The sequence below is a fragment of the Amblyomma mixtum genome, unplaced genomic scaffold (assembly GCF_055824585.1).
Source record: "Amblyomma mixtum isolate Tamu unplaced genomic scaffold, ASM5582458v1 scaffold_39, whole genome shotgun sequence".
NCBI classification, from domain to species: Eukaryota; Metazoa; Arthropoda; class Arachnida; order Ixodida; family Ixodidae; genus Amblyomma; species Amblyomma mixtum.
In genome coordinates, this window is record NW_028317736.1 from 237,667 (window position 1) to 253,038 (window position 15,372).

Sequence of the window (15,372 nt, forward strand, 5' to 3'; positions counted from 1 at the left end):
AGAAGGTAGTAACGGCTGCTACCTGCAGTTACTAACGGGAAGCTTGTAGTATTTACTAAGAAAATGAATAGAAACTCGCATACGTTGCTAGATTCATCGTGCGGTGTGCTGGCGCGGCTTCTCAAATTTACGCGTACTCGAAAAATAAAAAAAGCTTAACACTAAATTTGACTAATCCTGGAACCCAGACAGAGCTATCAGAACGGGCTGGCCGTAAATCACACACTTAGGTTTAAGCTTATCGCTCATTACATATAGAAATTACGCAAGGGGATGGCATCAAAAACCTTACCGTGCGCACTCAAAGGTTCAGAATGCAGGAAAAGCACAAATCAGAAAGAGTCACAGTCGCGCATTGCACGTGCACATGGAGGGAAATCTTTTCAGTTTAATGTACTCTGTAAATCAGACTCTCAATTACGGGTTAGTGGCTCTCAGCGGTTCAGCTAAGATACCAGCGTTAATTATGAAGTTGAGATTGTAGAACCAGCTTAGTCTACCTAATCATATGCCCCTGCCGAAATGTTTAATTAAAAAACCAATTTATTAGCACGCCAATCTTTGCCAGTTTATATTCTTTTACTTTATTTTAGGGTTAAAAGAACGTTTACTAACTAGGTGGTAACTAGCGTCCATAGGTAGTAAAAAGGTAGCAAGGGCTACTTTTACTAGCTACACGTGGAAGAGGGTAGTAAATAGCTGATAAAATGTAGTAAAACGAAGTCAGAGTAAGTAAATGCTGCACTTACTACCTTTTTAGTATCTTTTTTTAAGTGTAAGACCACGGATCGAAACCGAGCAGCAGCAACTACCATACCATACATACCAATTCACCATATGATACATACCATACCATACCAAACCATACCATAACATACCATACCATACCATACCATACCATTTGACCGCTCCCTGAACAAGATATTTTCGCACTTATTGTCCATTATGGGAATACTTTTAAAGGATGTCGTAAGTACAGCCCTGCACGGGCGCGGGCTACGCCGGGAGGGAAGATGAGCTGATGCGCCTGCCCTGGGACAAGCCTGATTGAATTTGTGGGCCCGGACCCGAACATAGAGGGCATTTGTCCGTCTGTGGATTGATTATTTCAGGACTGAGTACAGGTGGGCCGCTCCAGTAGTGGCAGTAATGAGACTGTGCCATCATATGGTCCAAGAAAAAAAGATTTCTATACCATTATTTCCTTCTTTTCTGCTGTCTGCTACAGCTGAATTTTCCTCAGGCAAGAAAACGGTGCATTTTTTTAGCCTGCTGCACGTAACGTCTAGAAAGTGAAAGAGGTCCATAAGAAAAAAATAAACAGGAGAAAACCGCGAGAACACTGAAACACCTTAAATTTCTTATGCGATAGTGTTACTAAAAGGTGCATTTTAAAGAAACACGTAAAAAGCTGGAATAGTAAAAATTTCGCGGTAACTAGAAGAGGGCTTGATGGAACGCTTCTACTCGCACAACTAAAAGACAGGGCGCAAAGAAAATGACGCATTAAAAAGGCAGCGAGAAGGAAATGCAATGTTTAATTAGTTCACGTTTGCAAAAGATGTACCCTAAGGTGCCTAAGGCAGAAGTGTTGAGAGAAATGGTGAAGGACTCGAAAGAAGCTTATAGCCAGAGAAAATAATACACAAAACAGACAGAATAGCTAATGCAGTGCGGTTTAATAATAAAACCAGCGCACTCAGTTGATCGAGTGAGCCACGAACTGCTTAAGGCAATGTCATTCTTTACAAGTGTGACAGATTGCGTGCTCATGCATTTCCCTCCGGCCTCGTTTATGTGAAGGGCTTGAAGAATTCCCTTCCCTTCTTTTGTGTTCAGGCCTTCCACTGGTACCGTTACTTCCAGCTCGGACATGCATGCTGGTTTGTAAGGACACAGACTGCGATGTTCGCCCAGATGGCTGTCTATCCTAACGGCTGAAACTTTCACTTTGTTCTTGTGCAGTCTTTCGTTGAGACAACGGCCAGTTTGTCTCCAGATAGTGCTTGCCACAGGGCAGGGGGATCTTATAAACGACTCCCTTCCGACAGCTGACGGTTTTGGTTCGATGTGGTTTAGTGTCCGCACGGCTGTCTTTCTTGCCGTTGTTGACTACGCGGCAGAGCCTTCCCCGCTTGTCAGGCGCCTTCAGCACAACCGAGATACTGGTTCCTTTCTACATTTTTTTAAGGCGGTGCGGCAATACGTGCAACTAAGAAAACGCTGCCCACCGTTTGCTTGGCTTAGTCCCTCCGTTGTCCTTAGGCCGATTGCCGTTGTAGACCTCGTTTAGGAAGCCCTCGGCTTCGGCGGCTTTCACACACGTCGGGTAGCTAGATCTCCTCAGCTATGCCCCCGGCTCATTGGCGCTGTCCTGAATCTTGTGAGAGCACGACATAATGAGGGCACGACGCGTGCAGTTCAGTCTTATACTTTTTTTTACTGATTTGCAATGGACTAAATGATACGGAAAAATTTCTTTTTTTGGAACGAGGCCTATACATCCAGCACAAGGGGGGTCGCCACATTTCCTCGGTCGGCTTTTGTCAAGTCTACTCATAATCGAGTGTTACGCTGTTCGCGTCATCCACTTGCGTTTTTTATTTTGCTCTCATTATTTTTCATTGTCATGGCTTCACGCGACTGCAGCCGATAGTTGGCACCAGCATCGCAAGAAAAGGAAGGAAAAATGAATGTATTAATGTCACATACAGTAATCGAATTCACTTGCAGTTCTAGCGTGTCTCCTGTCGCATCTCCACTGTCGGTGTCTTTTTATGCTAGTTACCATGTATTGAACATCTCTACACAATGAGAAGCGCCATTGGGGAATAGCATATTGGTCTAAGCAACATCGGGTGTTTAAAAGCTTACTACGCAGTAAGCAGGCTCTTTTCGTTTCGGTTCTCATTTAAAGACGGCCAGTGCAGCCCTCAATTCAACCTGCGAAATCGTGTTCAATAAAAAAAGGAATGTTATTTTTGCGCAAGCAAACAGGTTTTAGTTTGGACATCACGGGCAGAAAAAAAAGAAGTCGGGTGAAAAATGTAGAGTTAAATTATAATTGTTCATTTTGCGCCCATTAAACCCTTTTCATACGGCACTCAGAAATTCAGAACTCCTCAAAGACGAGATCACTATTAGAAAATCTGTGTAGGCGAACTAGCCTCATCATATCCTCATTTTATGTTGAGCACTCCATTTTCTCCGAGCGTTACTGCAATTTCAGCGCCTTTCCTGACCGTTTCTCTGCTTCTGCAGTAACAGTCTACTTGCACACAGTGAGAAGTTTACCTCTCGCGCAGCAGAGGGTATGGGCCCGATCCGGGCCCGGCCTCGGGATCACGCTTGCCTTGGCAGGCCGGGCCCGGGCTTCAAGCCGCACGACCCTGGCCCAGGCTTGTTCGGCTCCGGCCTGAGGGCACGTTCCATGCAGTGTTCTTGTCGGAAACAAGTATGGCGAATAATGCTATCTAAAGGGTAAGCGGCTAGAGTCGTCACAGTGTTTTCCGATCTACTGCAGTTCGGTTGGCTTGCCGACAAAAGCGCACGGTGTGTTCACCGAAGGCTAAGCTACTCAAACAGCGGCGTAGAACATTTCGAGTATGCCTTCTTTGAAACCGAGAGCGGAAAGACGAAGAGTTTAGAAAGATCAGACATTGCAAGAGCTGACTCAAAACTTAGAGCTTATTAAAGCGATAGCGTTGAAAAGGTCATGTCGCAGAAAATCCGGCGTCGCCGTCGCCATCGTCGTAGTCGTTGGTCGTGAGCGATAAGTCCACTAAAAAACACCACAGACACGACCAGGAGGCAGATGGGCCAGCTGACCTGGCAGCGTCATCACAACTTGACCATTGGATAGTGAGCAATCTTCCCACCATGGCAGGTGGCATTTATATTATGATTGGTCTCTTGGGAAGAGCAATCTGGGCCGCACAAGGTCCACCGGTGGGAACACCTGCAATTTCATGGCAGTGGATTATCGCTTAACCAGTGCACCACTCCTCCAGATGTGGCGCGAGGGCTCCCTGGGATCTATGAATGTCAAGTAGAGAATGACCATCTATACATGTATTCGCATTAATCGATTACGCTATGGCATCATGCCCTAAAAGCGGAGCTTAAGTGTCGCCTCCAATGTTTGAAAAAACGCAGGGTATGTACATACTCTGGAAAAAATGGCATACATAAAACAACATAACAGAATAAATCAATGAGGCCTGGCCAGATATGAGAACTCCCTTTTATAAAGGACCACTGATGGGAAACTAACATATGTGAGCTTGTTGTTACAGATATTATAGGCCTCTGACACCTGCCTAGTAAATTGGTTAGGATGCGGAAACAAAATTGTGGTTTGGTCAAGAAAGAGCTCACACCCGCGGCGTTCACTATAGTGGGCTGCTAAATTTCAACAAGGCAATTTTTCCAAAGATTTGGAAATTAGCCTCCTTCAAATCTAGAAAAGCGCTATTGAATGCTGGGAATGACAGCTTGTTTTGTGTCTTCTCACCTGAAAGCTCCTGAAAGCTCCTGAACCGATTGTGAACCGTTATAAAATGAGTGATAGCCAGTAGGTTCGTTTCCAGGTGATACGAAATTATTTGATATTGCTTTTTTTGAAAAAGTGATTGCGAAGTTAACAATAAAAATGTGTCACGATTGATTGTGTTACCAGCCAAATTCGCACGAAGACTGCGTAGATGCAAACTGCAGTGCTAAGATCAGCTAGCCGTCGGTTAGGTTCTTTCACATTCTGATATATTAAAAATGCACTTAGTGTGTGAACGAAGCCGCGATGAGAGTTTATGAATGATCAAAACCCTACAAGTAAAAAGTGATGGATGGTTTACTGCGGCCGGGCAAAATGTGAAATTCTGCGGGCTAGCGCTTTCAGTTCTGGTTTGAGCCTCTGTTTTCCAGTTCAAGGCGGGCCTCAACAGAGTTCGGCGAAATGATTGAGTGGGGGCCCTAATGCGAGTGCACTGAAACTTAAGCTCTGCCTTAGCGGTATGACGCCATAGCGTCAATGGGTTAATGTCGATAAATGCGGAATAGGCACTTCTCTACTTCACATCCATAGATCGCTGGAAGTCTTCTTACCACTGCTGACACAGTGGTGCAGCGGCCAAGCGATGCGCCACTGCCCTGCGATGGTAGTTGCTGGCATGGGTGGTGCTTGTGCTACCTAAGTTGCTCTTCCCGAGCAGCCTCTCGAAACCAGTAATTCATTTGAATTAATTTGAAAGCAAGCACCTGCACTAGATTTGCCGCCTGCGTGTACTGTGCCCAATCTGGTCCTAAGAAGGCGCGTAAATACCTAGGTTGCCTACATAGAAAAGTTACAAAGGGCACTTAAGACCACTTGCCTCTTAAGACGCTTGAAATGTTATTTTTTTTTTTGCAGTGATTTTGCCTGCACCTCCTGGGCTGTAAGCGACAAATTCAACAAATAATATAAACTTACGTCCTTTGAAATCAAAACCAGATTTTAATTTGCTTTCCCTTTTATTTGAAATTTATTAAATTTTTTGCTCTTCTTTATCTGATACACAAACTGGCCTGCCCTGCCCTGCCCTGCCCTGCCCTGCCCTGCCCTGCCTGCCTTGCCCTGTCTTGCCTGCCTTGCCTGCCTTGCCTGCCTTGCCTGCCTTGCCTGCCTTGCCTGCCTTGCCTGCCTTGCCTGCCTTCATCATCATCGTCAGCATCATCATCAGCCTGACTACACCCACTGCGGGGCAAAGGCCTCTCCCATGTCTCTCCAATTAACCCTCTGCTTCACCAGTTGTGGCCACCGTATTCCCGCAAATTTCTTCATCTCATCCGCCACCTAACTTTCTGCCGCCCCATGCTACGCTTGCCTGCCATGCCTATCATTAAATTCAGTCATTCAGTTAGTGAGTCAATAAATCAATTTAACGACTTTGTTTCACAACATGACAACGCGAAATCTCTTGAAGGTAAGAAGATACCTGGCACTAGCCTTCCAACAGGTAAGACATCTACGAATGCCATAGAAACCACACTAGTCAGAAGCAAACCACCTGGGCTCTAAACTTTTGACGAAGGCTGTGCTTGCTGTGTAATATCTACGGCTGCGAAATTTTCGCCCGCTGAACGTCTACTTTGCCTACCTGCTATAAATATTTCATGCAGAATTATGACATGCTTCTAACTTATGCGTTTTTGAAACAAAGGAAGGTTTTAAAAAATATAAACTTTGTAGTCGTTTTTTCTTCAGACAAATTTTGGAATTTCTTAAGAAAATATGAAACATTTGAGGTCAAGTCGGAACAGAGACTGTGTGCTTGTTGTAATTTCCTTCCTAAACTCGCAGACGTTTATAGGATAGAATGTTATGAGGCTCAAAAATATAACAGGTTAAAAAGAAAGTGCACTTCATCGCTAACAAGTACAGCAGCCGAAATAATAAAAGCAGCAGTTTCCAGATAAACTGGAAAGGCATGGCTGCTGTAGCTAAATGATTGCTTTCAAAGAGCATTACTCTTATAAGATTTAACAAACACAGATCTCACTAAAGAATTTCGTTTGAAGGTGATCTTTGACTTTCACCACTCTAGGACAGCCACGTGGCAGTGAGCTTAAAACTTTTCACCCAACGTTTGCATATATCTGTACGCAGAAAAACATTAAGCTGACGCTGATGAGACCAGTGCTTTCTCCTTGCGAGTCTCCGCTCTCTACTGCTTTTACCAGCTTGATATCATCCGTTATCTCGTTAAATCAAGACGCCCAGAGTGCTTATGCAATGCTTGGGCTGCTTTAAGAAAAACAAACATGCGCTCCGCGAATTACGCGCGCCGAACAAATATTACGCTGAGAGGGGTCAGCTCCAGGGTAAATATGCAGATGCGGGTTTGAGTATACCGACCTAAGATCCCAGTGCTCCTTCATAATTGAAGATTGGAAACTATTTACTCACGGGCTGTCAAAAACACAACTATCCCGTGTGAGCACGTGCCGACCCGATTTAGAGTGAAGGCATTGTTTTCTTGTTATTTATTCGTTTAATATAATTCCGACAGACACGTGCCCGAGAACATGGCGTCCGTTAGAGCATTCGCTTCGTTATTTCGCCGTTATATTGTTTTTTTCTCAGCAGGGGGGGGGGGGGGGGGGGGGGGGCTCCAACAGTGGATACCTTCCAAGATGTTATGCGCCCTTTGCTTTGAGTCAAAAACGGTAGAGGTGGCGATTTCCCTTCTGGGCACAAGATATCAGAAAGTGGCAGAATAACTACGTCAATTCCTGCAACTGAATTTTTTATCGACGTTGCAGTACGTTGGGCTTGAGCCTCGGTCGATCGCACTCTTTTTATGGCATGGTTTTGAGCCCAAAACAAGCACCGAAATAATGAAAGGCCCACGCAGACTCGTTCTTCGTCGTGCAGTTCGTCTCTTCTTCTTTCCAGCTACCATATGGGAGCACTCAGTGCAATAGTATCCTGTCAGCATGCTCGCCATCCAAGTATAAAGTTCTCGGGGTATCTGGTCACGCCTATCCAACTGCATGCGCACGGTCAATAACCTACCGTTATAACTAGCTTAGCGCTTGTCCCTCATTAGTGCCTGCCCAATCATGTCGAAACTGCGGGAACATCGACAGCTCCAACAGCGTAATATTTAAAAAAGAGTATTTCGCAGCTGCTTTTTAGTTGGAATGGAAGCACGCAGAGTGAGACACTCATGCACAGTCTTCTTCATCATGCCAGCCAGTTACCAGCCGAAGTTAATTTACTATTATTATGAACCTGCGACGAAGCTGCAAGGATTCCAGTTCCGGGCGCCTTGTTTTGAGCATTTTTGTGCTCCGCTGCTACTTAAAAGAGTGAGATGTTAAGTGTATACCCACTCCTAAAGAATCATCGGGTGAAACATCTTCGATATTTCTTAAGACACTAAAATATGTAAACAAACAATAAGGAACGATGAGAACAGTGTAAAAATCAGTTCCTGGAACGGTTCCTAGAACGCAAACGCTAGCAAAAACCGCTTTTTCAAGTTCTCTCGCATATAAAGGCACAGCTCGAATCCGTACCGTTCCGCTCCTTATTACTTCCGCAAATGCAGGCCGCTTTCAGAGGGATGATTAATAAAGTTAGCCGCCTTGAGCTGAAATCTGCGCACTGCTTCATCGTCTAGATTGTGCAGAGGTCCGTTCTCGATGCGACAGTGTAGTTTTCTATAGATTAAATGATGGAGAAGGGTAAGCGTATTCCGGTTTTGAAGCGAAACATTATACGCGACAGCCAATAAATTAAGACTCAACTAATGACACCATTTTACACGCACAGAGGGTCCTTCACTTTATCGAAGAGAAAATGTGGGCCTGTTGTTATCAAATTTATTACACATAAGCACAAAGAATCTTTTTTTTTGAGTCTTCCTTGTTAAAAAACAGGACTTTCCTCTCTGCGAGGACTTCCACCACGAAAAACATTCGAAAAAAGCTAAGAATACACTAAACACCTGCATAAGCCGTAGCTTCCACACAAAAAATTCATATTGATAGCAAATCATACGGTTTTAATAAAGGTGATGATGTTGGTTTTGAGATCGGATGCTCGGATACCATCGTGAATTCACACGTACCCTCCATCTGGCAATACGTTCCGGTCGCGTACTCCTGGCTAAAAACCAATAGGGATAAGCGAGGAAAAACAGCGCTACTTGATCGCAATCGCAGTTTTGTATTTTAAATTTTTTTCTCATTTCTCTACAATAAACCTATGTGAGCATTAAACAGAAGGGAAACATCACGTGAGTAAATTATGAACAAAATACAGCAGTAGTATAACGGCCTTTAAATGAGCTTGATACGAACGCATCATAAAAACTAGTTTAAACAATTAACATTTCGACCATTATGAACACAATAGTATAACTGCATTGAAACAAGCAAGGAATCACGTGCAAAGGTTAAGTGAAAACCTAAGAAAATATAAAGGATTGAAAATAAAACAAGAAATTTGCACACATAGACTGTTAGGACTTTCATTGCAGAGGGAAATTTACCTGGATAGATTGTGTTATTAACATGGCCAAGGATGACATGGATTTATTTTGTTATCATGTCTGAAGAGCAGAAAACCACGGCATTAGTGCGCGCAAATGGGTGTTCAGCGTTCTTATTGAAGTCACGACGAGTAAATGTAAGGCCTAATAATCAAAGCGGAATAGGATGTGAGTTTGGACTCTAATTTATGTAAAAAAGGCAGGATGTGATAGCTTACGTCTGGTTTACAGCACAGGAATTTCAGCGATGGGAATTATGTTGTGCGATGAACTGACTGGCTATGCTTCGCAAGCTCTCTGATCTGTTAATACGATGCATTTGACGAGTGTTCCAAATTAACTGCCCATATCCAAGCTTCGGTTTACTTTTAGTTTCGTTTCAAGACTTAGCGTCCCAAAGCGTCTCAGGCTATGGGGAACACCGTAGTGGAGGGCTTCGGTAATTTCTACCACCTAGGACTCTTTAACGCGCACTGACACTGCACAGTACACGAGTCTCTATCATTACAACTCCATCGAAATGCGATCGCCGCGGCTGTGGTTAAAACCGCGTCTTTCGGGTCAGCAGCCGAGCTCTTAACCACTCAGCCACCAATGCGGCCGTATTCAAGCTTTGGCCTCACCAGTGTAGCATAAGCAATTGGTCATATATCATTGTTAACTTTGGAACCTCAGACGAACCAACTCAGACGGTACTTGTATGTGCCCTTAAGGAAAAATTAGGCGTTACATACACTCGTAAGTACTTCCAAGATTCTACACGGTTCATTTCAATGCTGCTGATTGAGAAGATATGTGCCACAACATGAATGCTAGTGAAGCGCGTTATTTTTGTTTCTTTAATGTTAAGATACTACATCCCTTTTTATACCTTTATATACATGCCAGACCTGAATGACGTGGATGTCTGAGGTTTCACGTGGGAATGTCGCATGCACCGCCATCAAGACGCTTTAGAGCATTATAGATTATAATACCGGTAATTTTCTAGCTATTAATAAATGACACCACCTTTCCAGACGTCTTCTTAAGGAAAATAAGGTGCCCGGATTTATTAGGGCGCAAGCACTTATCAATGGGTACCAACCGGGAGAGGAAAATCGTCCTTTGTTGCGTTGTATTTTTGCCTAGCGCGAGCGCTCCGTCCTGTGGCACTGCCCGCTCTTCGTCATGCTCTACCTGACACTAATCCGGTGGTTCTGACTCGAGCAAAGTCGTATTTTGTGTGTACGCCGCTGGCTTCGCGCGAGCGCTTCGTTCCGCGGCACTGCCCGCTCACCGCCGTCTTCTACACAGCAATAATCCGTGCTTTTGGACTGATTAGAATATAGTAAACATTCTCTGCAGTTTTTTTTACCCATCATATTCATCTTCGGCGCGTCTACTCTAGTAATCTCACTCTATGGTTTAAGGGATATTTAAGCGGGCTATCAATCAATCACGCAATTCAAACAAGCCTAGGCTGTATGCAGAACAGTTGCTTCCGCATGTTCATCTGCACTGAAGTCTACAGCAGCCTCTATTTTTCACTGGAACCCTCTCGCTGATTTTGTAGACTATACACTGTGGTGGCTCAGTGGTTGTGGCGCTCGGCTACTGACCCGAAAGACGCAGGTTCGACCCCTGCAACTGCAATTGCATTTCAATGGAGGCAGCATGCTACAGGTCCATATATTTTGCAATGTCAGTGCATGCAAGAACTCTAGGTGGTTGAGATTATTCGGAGACCTCCAGTACAGAGTCCCTCATAGCCTGAATGCGCTACTTTTAGATGTTAATCGCCACAAAACCTATAAAAATAAACCACATGGAACCATTTGGAAGAAACAGCAAGCACTTGTGGAGTATAATAAATCCTTGCAACAAAAGGATGTGCCAATGCTTGCAGCCACTGCAGACCCTTTTCCCGATCATCTTTGTGCCACGGTACGAAATACTCTCCTCAAATTATTTTTTTCTTCATCCAATGCTGGCCAAAGTCCCAAACATCATTAATATATTCACAATTCAATGGATCCCGCCATTTTAATCTCAAATGGCATCATATTGGCTATGACGGGCCGGCTCTTTGAAGCATTCGTGCTGGTTTTATGAACAAGATCCTTCTTACAAAGCAGTGTGCGCATGAGACGCCAGCCGGTCTTTTTTCTCTTATTGTTTTGGTGCCAACTCGCAGATTGTATTCGTGCCCATCTTTTATGTCCCATGTATGCAGTTTTCAAGATGGAGCCGGTTTCCTGCAGCGCCCCTGGCAAACCATGTTACGAATACGGAAGTTATTTACAACTGGCCATATGAACACTCCTAGTGATACCGTGTTAGAGGCCCCCGCATCGCAGTTCTCTACTTGCGTATCAAAGAAAGAACATTACAATTTTTAGAGGCGCTGCGTTACATGTCTGCAGCATCAGAACTTGCGGAAAGCTGTTATTGGGAACATTGGAGAATCTGCAGCCGAGAGGACTTCCCTTCTCCCACACGTTAGTGTGAGGGGGTGGGAAGGTGGCAGTCATGATTTTCACTGTACACGGTTTATTTTTTCAGTCGAATACATGGTCCAGGAGAGAAAAAAAAACAGCTATTGCGGCTTGACGAAGCCCCCAACCCCTATGTTGCTTCGATAGCAGTTGGGTGGAAAGAAACATTTCTAACCCCCCCTCCCACCTCCCTGACCACCCCCCCCCCCCCCCCCCCCAAAAAAAAAAAGCAGACAGTACGCGAAAAAAAATTGTCAGCATGCCTGGCTCCTTACAATACGCGCACTTCTGAGTTTTGAGTCACCACTTTTCTGCGCGCCTATTAGAGAGGGAGCAGTTAGTCTGCTGCGCGACTAAAGGTCCGGTACCTCAGCCATCGGGCGCCAACATCTGGTCATTCCAGGATACTGAGTATGATCAAATAGGGCACTCATCTTTGGAGCCATAGAGTACGCTAGTGAAGTCGCGAGATTTGGACGAAAACTCGCCTGGTCGACTTAAACTATCGTCACGTGAAATTCTATACGGCGACCAAGAACAAAGCAAAAACAAGATGTTTCGACTTCGACTTCGAGATGTTTCAACCAAAACGCTGCGTGCAAGAAGACGCAGGTGCGTTGCACTCCAACTATTTACCCTTTTATTCGGTACGTCCATATTGTAATCTCTGTAACGGCCTCCACTGAAGGAAAAAAGCTCTTCCCGCTGATCTGCAATAGTCCAAACAACTGCATACGTTCCCTTCGATAAGCAGTTTTTAACCCTGTTTTGACGTATCGAGCATGGCACTGGTTCTGCTAAAAAACGCCGTTATATGAGGACCACTTGTTCCACGGCGCTCTGTGTCGTTGTCTTCTCTAGTGTGTGTGTGTGCGTGCGTGCGTCTGTGGTTGCGTGCGTCTGCGCGTTCGTGGGTGTGTGCGCGTGTTCTTGGCACTTTTAATTATTTACAATGAAGGCTACCACCTCGTCCAACAAGAACTGTTCCACGAATTTCCGTGCCATTCAGTGCTGACTCGGCTGGGAACTCACAGGAGGCATCAAAAGGTGGCTTCGGAATGCTGTCACAGACTCCTCTCAAAAAGCTGTCCTCTCTAAAAGAAGTACTATTTGTTTCACGGAATATCGTGTGGTTCAGTTCTGCCGCGGCTGCGCAGCCTCAGAAGGCATATTGGAAATATCGGCGGAAAAACCTGATAAAGCTTTAAAGCAAGAAAATGGGCATAACTTCATGCCAGTCTGATAAGTTAATCTCAGCCCGCTACAGAAAAATGCAGCGTTTCACCAACCAACCAGCTGTCGAAAGCCGGAGTGAACATATACTGTGCAATGATGAGTTTGGTGAAATCCGCTAGGTTGCTTGGCTGCTTCGGTGAATATTTGCTTCACACAACTGTTTTCAGGAACATGGAGGCGATTCCGGCGTGGTCATAGGTGTAGTTCGCTTCTAATAGGATGACCTGGTCGGCTGCTATAGTCTGCTACCATTCAACAAGGCACCGTGGTTGCGCACCGCAACCTTGAAATCGAAGCCCGGCACTAAGCGAAATTGCAGCCGAGAACCCATATAGGACTTCCATTCTTTTTGTTGTTCAGTTGTCAGGCTCGTAACGTTTTGTGGAGTTGCGAACATCCGGCCTGAAGAACGCGTTCCAGAAGGTGCTATCGGCGTAAGAAGTCATTTACTATTACTTCCGACGATAATTTCCGGCGCAGCTGAAGAGGTTTTCATAAATATAGTTACGTTTTATTTTTTTTTTTCACTTATACGAATACGTTTCAAACAGAAGTTCACTTCCAGTTCAGATTTCGGCTCGGGCTCACTTCCGACGTTCAATTCGGCGTTACGTTTTGCCGCGACTTAAGGACGATGTTAATGTCAGATAGCTAAGAAAGGGTGGTAAAAAGCAATTCATGGTCAGAAACAACGCGCCAAAGGCAAACGGAGATTACAGCGTATATTTGGGAAAGTTGGCAGGGAACCATCATTTTGAGCACAAAACACGATTCACAAAAAGAGAAAGGAAGTAAATTAGGGCGATCGCTCAAAAAGAATTGAAATGAATATTGCCCAAGATGATAGGCTCGTATGACAAATCTCTTGAGAGCAGGTATATGGAGGCGGGAAGCAGCTTACCCAACGCGTCATAAAGAGCACGTGCACTTTTATTTTTGAGACTTATTGTGCACTAGTTCAACGAACTATATAAAGCTCCTCAAAGAAACAGAATATGTGAAGCGTGATTTAGCCCTTAACCTAATCTCGGTTACCAGAATCCTTACATGGCCGACCACTGGGCTCACAGTCTCTGTATTGATCCGACGGGCTCCGTCATAGTATTGAAATTTTCCCAAGCGACCGAATTATTTACCCCTTCGAAGGAGAGCGCACGCGCCCAGGTAGTGTTCGTGGCTTGCGGGTCGTCAGTCACAGATGCTCTAAGGAGTCCCTGCTTCGCTTGGCCGGTGGTTCGGCGTGCTCGCTGGCCTGTGTCCGGAGCGCCTCTTCCACAAGGTCCGAGCGATGCTGGCGGATGATCTTCCAACCGTCCGTCTCCAACACGTGGCCGATGTGCGCGCCGACAAACTCGAGGGCGTGCCTCCGTAGCTCGAGGACGCTGTGCGAGTCGGCCAGCAGCAGCGTTTCCGCGGCTGTGTCGACCGTGAGGCGAGAAAGGAGCGCCATCTCGCAGGCGACCTTAAGCCGCTCCAGTTGGTACTTGTCGGCAGCCGCCAGGAGCGGCCAAGGCTTATCGATGCTCTCAGGCACGTGTCCTGTGTAGATGAACCGGAGCAGAGCTGCGAACACGTCGTACTCGACGTCCGCCACGAACACCTCTCCGAGGGCTCGCTCTTGCATCGGGTGCTCGAACATGGCCCGAAACACGGGCGACCGGGCGGCCAGAATGTTTCTGTGTGCGCTGAAGCTGCCTCCGTCCACCCGCAGAGTGACGTCACTGTTGCATTTGCTGTCCAGAAGCCAGCCCAGGTCTTCCGAGAGGCGGCTTTCTGGAATCGCTGCCGCGCCGTTCTTCTGCACAGGTACGATGGTGGAACTCTCCAAGGCGGTCAGTTCACACTTGAGGGTCAGGGTGTCGCCAGGCATTAGCCTGCCGGTGTCCAGCTGGAGGGATCTTCTGCTAATGAATTTTGGAAAGCCCCATCCGGCGTTCTTCCTGGAGAAAATGCGTGTCCTGGTCTGTTTCGAGTTTACCGCCTCCTTTTGGCCGTCGATAATGGAAAACGTCGCTTCCGCGCACACCCGCCTGCAGTTGCAGGACATAAGAAAGATTGAAACGAAGTCCTTGCAGCTTTCGTTGCCGCCTCGAGGAAACAACTTGAGGCGCCAGGCGACACGTTTCCTCTCCCCTGCGGCGAACGTGGAGCTCAGCAGTGCTTGCGAGGTGTTCTCACGGCAGAGGCTGAAATTCGTGATGGTCCACAGGAAAGATATCTTGACGGTCCTCTGGTCCGTGAAACAGGCGCCCTCTTCAGCTGGTGCGGCTACAACGCCTTCCCGGATCGGCAGTGGTTGCGCTTCGTCGCCCGGCTCCATGTCCGCTGGAACGAGGCCTAGATGGTGTGCAGCCTACAAACAAATGGCGGCTCTCATCGGTGTGACCACCCGCAATAGCAGCTCGGAGCCGGCGCCCTTCTTCACGGAACCATGGTGGCCATCGTGCTAGCCTCTTCTTCCTTCACTCTAAGTGCGATTGGTGGTGTTGGGAAATTTTCAAGAAAACCACACTGAGTTTAAAACCCATGCTTCACTTAAACACGTACGTACGCAAAAAAAAAACAAGAACAGGCAAGTGAAAGATGCATATATAATGCGCGACTTCCATCTTGTTGATTTTCAC

At 46.0% G+C, this 15,372-nt stretch overlaps 1 pseudogene; it reads right to left on the minus strand.

Moving 5' to 3' along the window:
* Positions 1 to 13,940: 13,940 nt before the first annotated feature.
* On the minus strand, positions 13,941 to 15,068 carry LOC149324406 (protein roadkill pseudogene; annotated as a pseudogene).
* Positions 15,069 to 15,372: the final 304 nt, after the last annotated feature.